Source organism: Artemia sp. Qi Xiang Cuo, chromosome 8, assembly GCF_049724085.1.
Source record: "Artemia sp. Qi Xiang Cuo chromosome 8, ASM4972408v1, whole genome shotgun sequence".
NCBI lineage: Eukaryota > Metazoa > Arthropoda > Branchiopoda > Anostraca > Artemiidae > Artemia > Artemia sp. Qi Xiang Cuo.
This window is the reverse complement of record NC_142801.1, coordinates 25261649-25277219: the sequence shown is the minus strand read 5'-3', so window position 1 is coordinate 25277219 and position 15571 is coordinate 25261649. Positions and strand designations below refer to the sequence as shown.

Here is a 15571-nt window from a genome sequence, read left to right as displayed (position 1 = left end):
TGAACTTAGAAAAATCAAGAAAATGTAACTGTGACAAGGTAAACCATCTCTGTGGGTGTGTTGTCTAAAAAACCAGTCTGGTTGAAAACGTGGAGTTCTCGTACTGCTCACTTCGCAATGTGTAGGAAACAGTGGGGACTCCCCGCTCATTTTGGACAGGTGCCAAGGAAAGGCATGCAAATATCATGTAGTTTCGAAACGTGTTTAATCACTTTTCTTGAATGAAGTATCTGTACTTTATATTCAAGAGGTGAAATCAATCCAGAGATTGTTAATTACTTACAAATACCTACATAATTTCTTTAATGAAACTTCCGTATTGTGTATCTAAGAGTTGACTTCAAGAAAGAAATTGTTAATTACTGAGAATTTTTTCATAATTTCTTGAATTAAATTTATACATCATGTAGCTAAGTGAAAATTGTTTGTGATAAAGAGAAAAAAGTTACTTACTTGCGATTTTTTCATAATTTCTTGAATGAAGTATCTGTACTGTATATCCAAGAGGTGGAATCAATAAAGAGTTTGTTACTTACTTACAAATATTTTCATAATTTCTTGAATGAAATTTCCGTACTGTGTATCCAACAGTTGACTTCAAGAAATAAAGAGTTTGTTACTTACTTACAAATATTTTCATAATTTCTTGAATGAAATTTCCGTACTGTGTATCCAACAGTTGACTTCAAGAAAGAAATGGTTACTTACTGAGAATTTTTTCATAACTTCTTGAAATTAATTTCTATATCGTTTATCTAACTCGTGAAAACAATAAAGAGTTTGTTACTTACTTAGAATTTTGTCATAATTTCTTGAACGAAATGTATTTTTATTTCTAACACATTATAATTCTATTTATATTTATCGTAAGATACTGATTATAGGTTAATATGGTATAGAAATTTCTTTATACCTATATTCCATATAACTATTCAACAATACAGTTTGAGGGTCGTTCATATTATTTATAAATTTTAAATATAACTTAATTTCTCCACCTAGTTTCCATCACTATATTCATCACAACTTATTGTTCGAAGGCCGTTGAAGTGTTTAATAGTAAAATTAAAGAAATTTATTTTTTATTCTAAACAATGTGAATTCAAGAAAGAATTTGCTACATAGACTGAGAATTTTTTCATAATTTCTTGAATTTAATTTCTACATAGTATATCTAACTCGTGAAAACAATAAAGAGTTTGTTACTTACTTAGAATTTTGTCATAATTTCTTGAACGAAATGTCTTTTTGTTTATCCAACAGTTGAATTCAAGAAAGAATTTGCTACTTAGACTGAGAATGTTTTAATAATTTATTGAATTTAATTTATAAATATTATATCTAAATAGTTAAAACAATAGATATTTTGTTAATTAATTAGAATTTTTTCATAATTTCTTGAATGAAATGTCTTTTTGTTTATTCAACAAGTGAATTCAAGAAAGAATTTGTCACTTAGTTACAATTTTTTCATAATTGCTTGAATGAAATTCACGTATTGTGTATCCAAGAGTTGACTTCAAGAAATAAATTGTTACTTGCTTAGAATTTTTTCATAATTTCTTGAACAAGAGTTGACTTCAAGAAAGAAATTGTTAATTGCTGAAAATTTTTTCATAATTTCTTTAATTAAATTTCTACATCATGTATCTAAGTCATGAAAACAATAAAGAGTTTGTTACTTACTTGGAATTTTGTCATAGTTTCTTGAACGAAATGTCTTTTTTTGTTTATACAGCAGGTGATTTCTTAAATGAAATTTCTGCATTGTGTATCCATGAGGTAACTTCAAGAAAGAGTTTGTTACTTACTTATAATTTTGTCATAAATTTCTTGAATGAAATGTCTTTTTGTTTATCCAGCTGGTGAATTCAAGAAAGAATTTGCTATTTACTTACAATTTTTTATAATTTATTAAATTAAATTTCTGAGTTTTGTATCCAATAGTTAACTTCAATAAATTATTTTTTTGTTAATTAGAATTTTTTTCATAATGTAGTGAATTAGATTAATTGTTTTTTTTTCTCAAAGATGCGAATTAAATAAATAATTTTATACTGACTTACAATTTTTTGATAATTGATTAAATTACGTTTATGAAGTGTTTATACAAGAGGTGACTTCAGGAAAGGGTTCGCACCACTCTAAGTGAACCTAGATCAACCCAACTTTTTGGATATCTCTCTCACTATGACTCTGTTTGTGTGTCGTGTCTGTGCATGTCTCGTCTCTATGTGTGTGTGTGTGTCATCTCTGTGGGTGTGTTGTCTGAAAAACCAGTCTGGTTGAAAACGTGGAGTTCTCGTACTGCTCACTTTTCGCAATGTGTAGGAAACAGTGGGGAAGCCCCGCTCATTTTGGAAAGGTGCCAAGGAAAGGCATGCAAATAGCATGTAGTTTCGAAACGTGTTTAATCACGTTTCTTGAATGAAGTATCTGTACTGTATATTCAAGAGGTGAAATCAATAAAGAGATTGTTACTTACTTACAAAATACCTTCATAATTTCTTGAATGAAATTTCCGTATTGTGTATCTAAGAGTTGACTTCAAGAAAGAAATTGTTAATTACTGAGAATTTTTTTCATAGTTTCTTGAATTAAATTTCTACATCTTGTAGCTAAGTGAAAATTGTTTGTGATAAAGAGAAAAAAAGTTATTTACTTGCGATTTTTTCATAATTTCTTGAATGAAGTATCTGTACTGTATATCCAAGAGGTGGAATCAATAAAGAGTTTTTTACTTACTTACAAATATTTTCATAATTTCTTGAATGAAATTTTCGTACTGTGTATCCAACAGTTGACTTCAAGAAAGAAATGGTTACTTACTGAGAAGTTTTTCATAATTTCTTGAAATTAATTTCTACATTGTTTATCTAACTCGTGAAAACAATAAAGAGTTTGCTACTTACTTAGAATTTTGTCATAATTTATTTAACGAAATGTCTTTTTGTTTATCCAATAGGTGAATTCAAGAATAATTTCTTGAATGAAGTATCTCTACTGTATATCCAAGAGGTGGAATCAATAAAGATTTTGTTACTTACTTACAAATATTTTCATAATTTCTTGAATGAAATGTCCGTACTGTGTATCCAATAGTTGACTTCAAGAAAGAAATGGTTACTTACTGGGAATTTTTTCATAATTTCTTGAAATTAATTTCTATATCGTTTATCTAACTCGTGAAAACAATAAAGTGTTTGTTACTTACTTAGAATTTTGTCATAATTTCTTGAACGAAATGTCTTTTTGTTTATCCAACAGGTGAATTCAAGAAAGAATTTGCTACTTAGATTGAGAATTTTTTCATAATTTATTGAATGAAATTTCTAAATCGTATATCTAACTCGTGAAAACAATAAAGATTTTTTTACTTACTTAGAATTTTTTCATAATTTCTTGAATTAAATTTATCTACATCGTTTATCTAACTAGTGAAAACAATAAAGAGTTTGTTACTTAATTAGAATTTTGTCATAATTTCTTGAACGAAATGTCTTTTTGTTTATACAACAGGTGAATTCAAGAAAGAATTTACTACTTAGACTGAGAATTTTTTCATAATTTCTTGAATTTAATTTCTTTTCAATCCATACCTGGACTTAAGTTTCTATGACTCAACAAATTGTATTTTCCCTAATTTTCTTACAAAAAAACTAGAGTTTACGGTCAAAAACCCTTATTAGCTTAGATTTTTCACTAGCAACTTGCTATCCACTATAACTTCGCTAATACATCCTTCTGCCAATCAACCCATCTCCCCCAAAACACTTTTCAAACATTTCTTGTTAAAATTTTTTATTTCAACTGGTCCACACGGGTTTTTCGCTAGCAACTCGGCCTCCACTATAACTACGCTAATACATCCTTCTGCCAATTAACCCGTCTCCTCCAAAACACTTTTCAGTCATTTCTTGTTAAAAAAAATTTCTATTTTAACTCATTCACACGGGTTTTTCCACATTTGAACCAGAGAAGGGACCTAAGTTTCACATTTGAACGAGAGAATTGTATTTTGCATAATTTTCTTACAGGAAACTAGAGTTTATGGTCAAAAACCCATATTAGCTCAGATTCTACAGAAAAAGTTTATTTTTTGATCCATACATGGACTTACGTTTCATCTATGAACCAACGAATTGTATTTTCAATAATTTTCTTACATAAAACTAGAGTTTACGGTCAAAAAACCCTATTAGCTTAGATTTTTTTCGCTAGCAACTCGCCCTCCGCTATATATTTGCTAAAACATCCTTCTGTCAATCCACCCATCTCCCCTAAAACACTTTTCATATATGTCTCGTTAAAATTTTTTATTTCAACTCATCCACACGGGGTTTTCGCTAGCAACTTTTTGAATTGGTACCAAGTAAAGAAAAATCCCACGGAATCAGACAACCGAGTCTCTCAAACCCCGTAAAGCTCTTTTAAAAGATACAGGAATTACTTATTTTACACAAAAATTTAGTTTTTAATGAGCACTAAGTAAAGAAAAATCAAACGGTATCAGGCAACAGAGAGTCTCAAACCCCGTAAAGCTCTTTTAAAAGATATAAGAACTACTTATTTAACAAAAAAAATTTTGTTTTTAATGGGTACCAAGTAAAGACAAACCACACGGAAAAAGCCCTTATAAGAGCACAGGAAGGAACATAAGTTCCTGGAATAGCAGAGGACGGGGGCATAAACGCTTATAACAGCATGGGGGGGCACATAAGCCCTTAAAATAACATGGGAATTCCTATACACGCAAGCAAATAACTTGGGAATTCCTATACATGCAAGCAAATAAAATGAGAATTCCTATACACGCAAGCAAATAACATTGGAATTCCTATAAATGCAAGCAAATAAGATGGGAATTCCTATACACGCAAGCAAATAACATGGGAATTCCTATACACGCAAGCAAATAACATAGGAATTCCTATACATGCAAGCAAATAAAATGGGAATTCCTATACATGCAAGCAAATAACATGGGACTTCCTATACATGCAAGCAAATAACATGAGAATTCCTATACATGCAAGCAAATATCAAGTGAATTCCTATACAATCAAGAAAATAACTAGTGAATTCCTATACATGCAAGCAAATAACATGGGAATTCCTATACATGCAAGCAACTAACTTGGGACTTCCTATACAAGCTAGCAAATAACATGTGAATTCCTATACATGCCCGCAAATAACAAGGGTATTCCTATACATGCAAGCAAATAACTTGGGAATTCCTATACATGCAAGCAAATATCATGGGATTTCCTATACAAGCAAGCAAATAACCTGGGAATTCCTATAAATGCAAGCAAATAACATGGGAATTACTATACATGCATGCAAATAACATGGGACTTCCTATACAATAACTCAAATAACCTGGGACTTCCTATACACGCAAGCAAATAACCTGGAAATTCCTATACAAGCAAGCTAATAACATAGGAATTCCTATACAGGCAAGACAATATCATGGGAATTAATAGACAATCAAGCACATCCCAATTGAGTTCCTATTCCTTATATCAAATAACATTTGAATTAATTTAACTGCAATATCATTACCATTGAATTCATATCCCAGCAATCAAATCACAAGTGACTTCCTATACAAGCAAGCAAATAACTTGGGAATTCCTATACAAGCAAGAAAATAACATGGGAATTCCTATACAAGCAATCAAATAACATAGGAATTCCTATAAAATCAAGAAAATATCAAGGGAGTTCCTATACATGCAAGCAAATAACATGGGAATTCCTATACATGCAAGCAAATAACATGGGAATTCCTATACATGCAAGCAAATAACATGGGAATTCCTATACAAGCAAGCAAATAACTGAGTTATTTTTACGTCACAATTTTTCAACTTAAAATCATTCTAATTATAGCATCCCATTCCTAATACTTTAATTACCTGTTACGCTTTCTTAACCATCGGAAGTTTAACCAACGTAAATTAAGTTATAGACAATACTGGTTTTTAGAAAAACTGGAATAAAATACTTGATACAGCTTAAATTGCACGCTACCTTTGAATAGGCAATGTGATTATACCCACCTAACCAGATTGTACCTACCAAACCAGATTATACTTACCAGAAAACAAATCTCTTAAAAGAGCTGGTTTTTTGAGCTTATCACCAAAAAGGCAGTGAACTTTGAAATCGCGTCATTCCCCTGGCAAAGAGTGTGTTGACCTGTAACTACTAGAAAAAACCTGTTTGGTACGGGGGCCTTGTAGAACTGCATAGATCTATTCTACTCATTTCAATGCAATTCTACTCACATGTTTACCAGGTACTAAATAAATACCAAAAGTCATGTAGTAAAGTTAAGGTTTTTCCCCCACTCCCCACCCTTTTCTTCAACATCCCTACTCCTTTTTTCATAAGGAAAGTTGCGAGCGCATTAAGAAGCTGAAAACTATCTGATAAATGAGAGGTTACCTTAGAAGTTGTATGTAGGTTGTTAGAAGCTATCTGTCCATCTGAAGCTTACGCAAAGCGGGTAATTCTATCCCTTCTCAAGTTCATGGATCTGATTATGTCTGTGTGAATGATATCCGGCCCGGCATCCAACTTCGACCTCTTTTGGCCTTGGGCTTGATTACCAGTGTCCTGGAATAAAAAAATAATTTCAGGTTTTTTTCACTATGTAACTTGTAGCCTTATAGGCCTAAATCATCCTAAAACACAAAGAAAAAGAAGAAGAAGAGTCCTAGATGAACCCTAAACCAAATATATTTTTAATACGATGCATGAAAAAATAGCATAATTTGATTATTTAGTCTGTTTTGTTATTTATTCAGAATATTAATGTGAGGGGGTATTGTTCATCCACTCGACAATAACATAACCCAACATTGGGATAAAGGGAAAAAATGTATATCATTTTAAAGTTATGAATCAAGAACCCTTTTTAGACAAAATACCTGAACACCTGGCTTATATCACTTGAATTTACCAATGATAATACTATGCTCGCTGAAAGGCAGACAGCAGAGAATTCAGTCTTAAAAATGTGTTATTTCTGTAAAGTACTTGAAAACCATTTTAAATCAGATAGCCTATATCAAAATGGGTATCACAAAACACAATTTAAATATGATACATAAAGAAATGATTATTTACTCTGTCTATTATTTATTCAGAATATTAATGGGGAGCGCTGCTCCCATAACTCCACAATACTAAATCCCAAAACACGATAATTAGGGTGAATTGGGGAAAGTCCGACACCTTAACATGTTTTTTTTTTTGTTAAATTGACTCTCAAGATTTTTTTTTAGGAGTATCTCAAATCATCTTCTATCAACCTTTTTTTTAAAACAATTTCCCATATTATTCACTTTCTGATTTTACCATATAATTTGCTTGTAGCCCATCACCAGGTCTGAAAGTTGGTGCAGCCTGCTATGTTGGACTTACCCCAGCGTTGGGGGACGTGCAACAAATCCTACTATCTTTTTTCAACAATATATCAAAAATAATATGACTTCACCATCTTAAAGGGCATCAAGGAATCACTATAAGTCCATAAGCAAACAATTTTTATGACAAACTGACTGGCATCAAAAGGCCAGACCATACTTTTTTCTGCTGCTGTGGGGTAACTCCAACAGTGTCGGACTTACCCAACAGATAAACGTTACAAGCATCATAGCCGAGGTGCACAAATCACTGAATGTAAATGTGCTTGTATTTTAAAAAAGAAAAACATATCACACAAAATATGGTTTGACTCCAGATACAAAAAGTTACTCATATATGTTGTCGCTTACGTATATGGGCATAAAACAAAGATCTACTGACGCTTGCTAGTAACTGCCTTGTACGATACAATAACCTGACGGATTTGGGCTATTTCAAATGGTCCGGTTTTCCCACTAAGTTTACTAGTCCTGCTTAATGTATTTGTCATCTACAGTATCGAAATCGTCTTTCTTTGGACAATTGAAAGAGTAGGTGGCAAGGCTCAAGCAGTGAAGAAACTTGAGCTTAACTTTTCCCTTGTCAGGAAAGTCTAGAACCCTTCCTATGTAACCTTGTTCGTCATTCCTTGCATTGTATCTAACTGCATTGTACTCATTTAGCTTGGGAACAATCTTTTGCTTACTGGGTGTCTCCTTGTCATCGCTGTCACTTTCTTGAATATTATCTTGAATACTCTGATCATCCTCATCAGAGCCAAGTTCAAGGCTGATGTCTGATTCGCTATCACCCGTATCTCTATTGGCTTCCCTCTTAGGAAATTTTTTTTTTTGATTTTATACCCTTCCCATCTGAACTTTTCTTCTTCCCTTTGCCTTTTGCTTTCAGATTTTCTTCCCTCTTAAGCACCTCTAGATGTTCTTTTGATGTTATCACTTCTGCCTCCCTAGCAATTTTCTTCCGTTTTTCTATTCCTGAAACTGATGGTAGGTCGGGCCGCTTGATTGAGTCAAGAAGAATCTTTTCAAAAGTTTTTGATTGGTTGCCAAGCAACTTCTTTGGACTAAAGGTAACATAAAAGGTATTTTTTTCTAGTTCAGTGTTGACAGTGGTTGTGACTTTAGATGTGCCTGAATTTTTCTCCTGCTCCATTTTTATTTGTGCATAGCGTCTCAACTTGGTAGGTTCAAACTTGGTTTGATCAAGTTTGGTTCTTGGTTTGGTTGAAACTTGGTATATATATATATATGAATGAATGGATGAATTTATTCGAAGGGGAATTATGAATGAATTGATGAATGTATTTGAAAACCTGTCACAAGCAGGTGTGCAAAAAATTCCAAAACAGCCAGTAGCAGAATTCCAAAAGCTGCCAACACTTTAGCAGCAAAATCCGTGATTTGACAGCTTTTCTTTGAGCAAGAAGTATTTCTATAGGTAAAATTTTCAGAAAAGTAACAAATGTAACTTAGTATAGCTTGCTGTTAGAAATATCAATAGTTTTCTTAATCATATTTAATCATATTAAAGTACTGTCTCATATTTACTCTAATACTGCTAACGGTGTATAGTATTCAAAGTAGCAAGTGTACAGTATATAGCTTACTGCTGGTAGTTTATGGATTGAGTTGTACACTCCAATGATATTGGTATTATAAAAATAATACACACCCAACTGCATTCTTAATATTTATTGATCACTGTACTACAACTATAAAAAGGTCAGTATACTTTTACTAGCATAGGAAGAAAGGTCAGTAATTCAGTAATCTATGTCTGGTTTTGATGTGTAGTAAATAATTGAGACATAAACTTTTGAAAATAGTGAAAAAATTATTTCAAGTCAAGTGAAAGTAATAGTTACTAGGGGTGGATTGTCGTCCGTGATAAATCACTAGGGGTGGCAACCCTGAAAGAAAGGGGATTTTTGGAGAACCGATTTTGAGAATGTTTATGAGAAGACAGATTTTGGGGGAAATCCCCAAAAATTTGGGGATAGTGGAAGCACTGGTATTTTTGAAAAAAAATGCCAACAAATTTTACTAGGCCATGAAAACTGTCCATTAGCATTGCTACTATGCTATCCCACTTTTTGCACGGCGGAGCACGACTTGTGTTTTGACACCTTTTCTTTGAGCAAAAATTATTTTATATGTAAAAAGGGTATTTTCAGACAAAATCTGCCAACAAATTTGATACATGCCAAGTAGCATTTCTACTTCGCTACACTTTTTTCACGGCAGGTCACAAGTAAAGGTTAAGACGAAAAAAAAATTACAGGGGAGAAAGATAAACGAAAGCAGGCACAGAACTGCAATACATGAATGATCAACATAACACTACATTCCACTAAGTTAGTAAAGCCATTTAAGGATGGTTACTGGCTTCAACCTTTATTATCTAAAGCTTAGAATCTGCTCTACCATTTAAAATATCCATCTTTGGTAACATGGGGTAAGTCCGACACCCCAGCCAAACTTCCCCCGTAGGGGGTAAGACCAACATGTCGGACTTTCCCCAGATGGGCTTTTTCGGGGGTAAGACCGACACCCCTCTTATCTGTTCAACTAATAACATTAGCTGGTTTTAAAAAATCAGGAAGATGCTCCTGGTCTTCTAGTTTCTAAGAAATAAAAAAAAAATTCTCTATCTCTCTTACTTTATAATCTGCATAAGTTAAAGTAAAGTCAGTTGCCTGTGTTCCTAAAAAAACGCCGTCCAAAAAACTTCAAAACCCTCTGAACAGAAGGCGTGCTAACTCTGCCAGAAGTTGATGGCACTGTTGCCTACTGCTACTAATATGGAAGAAAATATGAAAGCCTCCCACAGATACAATGGACCATAGACAAATTGAAGGTCGGTATCGGACTTACCCCACTGTCGGACTTTCCCTGATTCACCCTACAGATCTTTTTAAATTATGTATGTCATGGTTTCAAACAGCCGTGATTTGGTCAAAAGTTCTCTTTACCCAGGTATATAGACATCGTCATCGACTGATTATAATAGCCTAATTTACCTGTCTCATATCCGACCAATCCAAATTTAGTCCTCTTATTGGCTTTAATTATTATAATTATTTAGTTGTTTTTTTTACTAATGCAAAGACTATGCAAAAGATGATGCAACAGTGCTGGTATATAAATTTAACTATAAAGAGTTATTTCAAGTTGTTTTCTTCAACTAATGCAGAAAGACCAATTGTATCTATATTTATAGTGAAAAAAACGTGATTACTGGGTGAAAACCAGTATTTTTACAAAAAGACCATCTTTGAATATACAGTATGACGAAATCAAGTTTTGGGTATTGAACCTATGAAAAACATGTTTGACAATGACTATAGTCGTGAAATATATATACTCATGGTAGGGACATGAACCGACGATACTGGAAATATATTCTTGAATAATTCCTTATGCATCCATGTTTGGGCCAGAAAAATCCGTGTTGGCACTGAAACCCGTCTAGCAACTCATGTGTCGTTCATGGTTCCAAATATAACGTGTTTGATCGTTTTATAGGTCCATAATATAGAAGGTTTGGTCGCTTTATACCATCTAGTTCTGTATCAATAGGATCAATACTACTTATAACATAATTCTTGCGGTATGAAAATTACTCGCCAATTCTAATTTAAAGTAGGATAAGTTTAAATTTCCTTCATTTTAATTAACCATGTTACCTAGTATCTTATCTTGAAATTAGAAGGACTTAAAAATACCTAATGATCTATTGATTGTGCTTGATCTTAATGACGATTTTGATTATTCTGAAAGTTATATGCAAAAAAGCTTTAAACTGTAATTTTAAGTTGTTTTTATTTTGAAAGGAGGATGAAATTTGTAACATTTTGAAACCCAGTAATTTGCTTATACTGACCATTCAAAGACAATATACCGCTACTTGGACGGATAAAGAATTAACTTAGAATTTATTCCGTAGGCTATTTGACGATTGTGTCAATAGAGTTACAAAAGGAACGTTTAAAAACTTTTTGATGTAAAAGGGTCCCAACGTATAAGCTTCAAAAAATGCTAAAAGATTTTATTCATTTACTCTGCTTACAAGGCAACTAAAAAAAGTATACATTCAGAATTGTTTTGCATAGATTTAGATTTTAATTTTTTTAATTTGGGCCCATAGTGAAAGGTCAATATTAGTTGCTTATTCAATTAGGGACTTCGAATAAATCATAAATTACTCAATAATTATCTTTAAGACATTTTTTTAGTTATTCTTCTTTCTTTTTTATCTTTACAGAAAGAAATTAAAAACGAACAGAGAATAAACAAAAAAAAAATTTTCTTAATGAAAATAAATAGCGAAGCTCTATCTTGAGCAAAGCAAAAAAAAGTAGAAATTATAATCAATAATGAAGCAAAAGTTAAAAAATGAAACTAATAATGAGCTTATAATGTATTAAAAATCAAACTAATATTCAACTCGAATTTAAAACGGACAGAACTTACTAGATACAAGAACTGGGATGTCGTCCCCCTTGTACCCCAATTAAAGTTAAAAAACAACAGATGTTAATTAGACTTAATAAAGAACGAAACCAATAATGAATTTTACAATTTACCAAGATTAAAAACTGATATTCAATTTAAACTCAAAACGAACAGAAATTATTAGATATACGAATGTGAAGTCGTCCCCCTTGAACCCCAATGAAAGCGCGAGTGTTATTCGCGCTTTACTGAAAACAATATATATTTTAAATAATTTCGAAGTGAAAACAAAGTAAAAAAAAATATATTTTTTATCAAAGAAAAACTCAAGACCATATCTAGAGTGATGGGTTTACTGGGCTTCAACTCACCCCCATCCCCATCGCCCCAAATGTTAAATTCTACTCGTAAAAAAGTTACAAAAATGCTAATAAACAAATTTCGATGCACTTTGTAAAGTTTTTTGTTACCCCCTTGGACAAAACATCCAGAACAAGAACAAAACTTTTAGTTGCAAAATTTGACTTGGATATGTTTTTTAAATAGGAAAGAATGGTTTTCCATGGCAATAAGGTTGATTTACTCTTGAACTACCCTTTCTAGCCAAAATTTGGATTTCAAATACCATAGCTTTCTATAGATAGATAGATATAGATAGATATTTATTGCAATAAAAGCCACTTTGGGCCATGGCAAAAAAGGAAAATCACACAAAATAATAACATGATTATAATCACACAAAATAATAACATGATTATAACACTCATAGCAAAGTATGGTAGCCTACATAACAATAACAACTCAAAATTAAAAAACCTTACAAAAACATAATAAAGCACACGATACCATTAAACTAACATAAATAGAGAGATTTATGTTACATCTATCAAGGGCCATGACTACGAGTATCACAACCAAGAACACCACTTACACACATACAACAATACTTTCCACACTCACCCCACCCCTTTTTACACAAATCTATCTCTATGTGACATACCCAATATTATATACCTTGCTATCATTCTTATTGTCCCATAATTTTTTGATCTCATTACTGAAACCAACCACTCACTTGTCCCCACATTAACAAAAAATAAATCTTTCATTAGATCCTGTAATTCGGGACAAAGGGCCATGAAGTGAAGCAGATCCTCCCCATTTTCTCCGCAAATAGGGCATGAGTAAGGACCGTCCTTTACCCTTACCCTCCCTAAATATTTCCTCCTTTCTCCAAGTGCTAGAAAATTACCCCTCCCTGATATATACCACTTAATTTCTTCACTATTTAAACCCGCTTTAAAATAAATATCATATCCCCAGACCTCCTTCCATTGCTGGTAAATGCCGAGGGACACCGAGGCTGCGACTTCACACTGCCATTTCTGAATCTCCTGATCTTCAATCACTCCCTTTACTAGTTTTGCTGCATTTCCTACTTCCAGCCCTATCCCCTTCCCTTCATTCCAAACACCTGATAACCCACAACTATTTAAGATTGATTTCACCTGGGAAGCCCATGAACATTTCCTTCTATCCTGCAACACCTCCAGATAAGCTGCATTTACTAACCTATTATTCTGTAAACCAATCACCTTTTCCCAGTATCCTATCATTCTAACCAATCTTTTTATTCTCAATGAAAACAATCCTAGATCACCCTTTAACACCAGATTATTAAATTTCCCGCTTAGCCCTAAAAGTCTCCTGAAATGTCCTAAATAAATTCTCTCTATTTTTTCCCCTTTTTCAAAACCCCAGACTTCCCCACCGTAACTCAATGCTGGGCCTACCTTCGTCTCAAAAATTCTCTTCTGTAGCTTAATATCTGCCGGTCCTAGATGCCTAAGGGGACTCTTCAATAATGCCCATGAAGCCTTCTGATCCTTCCAACTCGCTATTTGCACCTGATCACTCCATTTCCCTGAACTTGTGAACTTACATCCCAAATAAATATAATCATTAACTTCCTTCATCTCTTTCCCTTTAAAATAAAACTTATTCTTTTCCCTTTCATCATTTCCAAAAACTAATATAACTGAATTTTCAATATTTAAAACTAATTTTTTACTCCCCAGATAACTATCCAAAATCTCTAACATCTTTTGCAAATCCGGAGCCGATTTCGCAAGCAATACCATGTCATGTGCAAAGAATAAACAAAACAGCTCCAGCGACATTAATTTTAACATAGGGACATTTCTATTTCTAAAATACTGCTCAATATCATTAATAAAAACAGAAAACAAACGCGGTGATAGAGTGCATCCCTGTTTGAGGCCTACATTACTTAAAACTGGCCTAGAATAAGAAATACCTACCTTCACTACTACTTTAACCACCTCATACATTTTCATTATAACTTCTACTAACCTAATTGGCAATCCTAATTTCACCAACAGCACTTTCAACAAACTCCTTGAAACTTCGTCAAATGCTCCCCTAATGTCCAAAAACGCCGTATATAGCCTATTTTTCCTATGCCTCGTATATTTACTAGCTAAAGCCTGTAAACAAAATATTTGATCAATTGTACTATAGTTTTCCCTAAACCCTGCCTGACATTCAATTAATATACCATTATAATGCAACCATTTATCCATCCCACTAGAAAGGACTCTACAAAATAGCTTACTGATAGAACTTCCTAAACTTATCCCCCTATAGTTCTTGTGTAGGTTTCTTTCTCCTTTCTTAAATAATGGGATCATAATCGATATCTGCCAATTTTTTGGCCATAGAGGTGTACTTAGAATTGCCAAGAATATCAATGCAAGCACTGGCAGTATCCACGCTCTTGACCATTTCAGCAGCTTAGTTGGTACTCCGTCGATGCCCGGAGCTGAATTCCCTCTCATGCTTTTCAAGGCGTGCCATATTTCCTCCTGTCCAACCGGTTCCAGTAGTTTAGCGTCCTCTGAATCCAACTCAAAATCGGCTGTTTCTTCTAAACTATTCATCTCCTCATCAGCTCTCTCTTCGTCCTCTTCGGTGTATATCTCTTTGTATTTTTGTTCTAGGTATTCTGGCAAGGTATCGGCGTGAGGGACTGAATCAGTCAACTTTCTATTCTCTGTTGATTTCCTATTTAACTTTCAGAACTCCGTTGCATCATTCACGCTAAATTTTTCCCGTATTTTTTGGCTCTCTTCCTCTTCAAAACGACTCTTCTTCAACTTAAGTAGCCTTTTATATCCCCTTCGCTTGTCCCTAAAAACCTGCAAATTATTTTCCAGATCAACTGTACTACTAGCCTTAAGCAATCTAAAAGCTACTAAAACCTCCTTCTTCTTTTCCTCACAATCCTTATCAAAAAACTCATCAAACCAGTACTTCTACCATTTTTTCTCCTGCATGCCACCTTAGTTCCAATCTTATACAAAACCCCCGACAAAAAATCAACAGAACCTGCTATCTCCCCTTCCCTTGCCATATCCTCACTCTTCTGAATAAATGACTCCCGCCCTCTCTCCTCAACTAGTACCTTTTTCAACTTCTCCTCACTATCATTGTCAAACCTGAACCCGCCCCTCCAATCAAGCTCACTACCCAACTTTCCCTTACCCCCAAACTTCTTTTTCCGGCTCTCAGCCCATCCTCCCCCTCCTAATTCAACCCTAATAGGCACGTGATCCGACCCTGCAAGCGCCATCACCTCAAAATCCACACAACCA

At 33.5% G+C, this 15571-nt stretch overlaps 1 protein-coding gene across 2 annotated transcripts in view; it reads left to right on the top strand.

Moving 5' to 3' along the window:
• LOC148949269 (alanine--tRNA ligase, cytoplasmic-like) overlaps positions 1–15571 on the top strand; it is a 143231-nt gene that overhangs the window by 28548 nt on the left and 99112 nt on the right. The window lies entirely within an intron of this gene.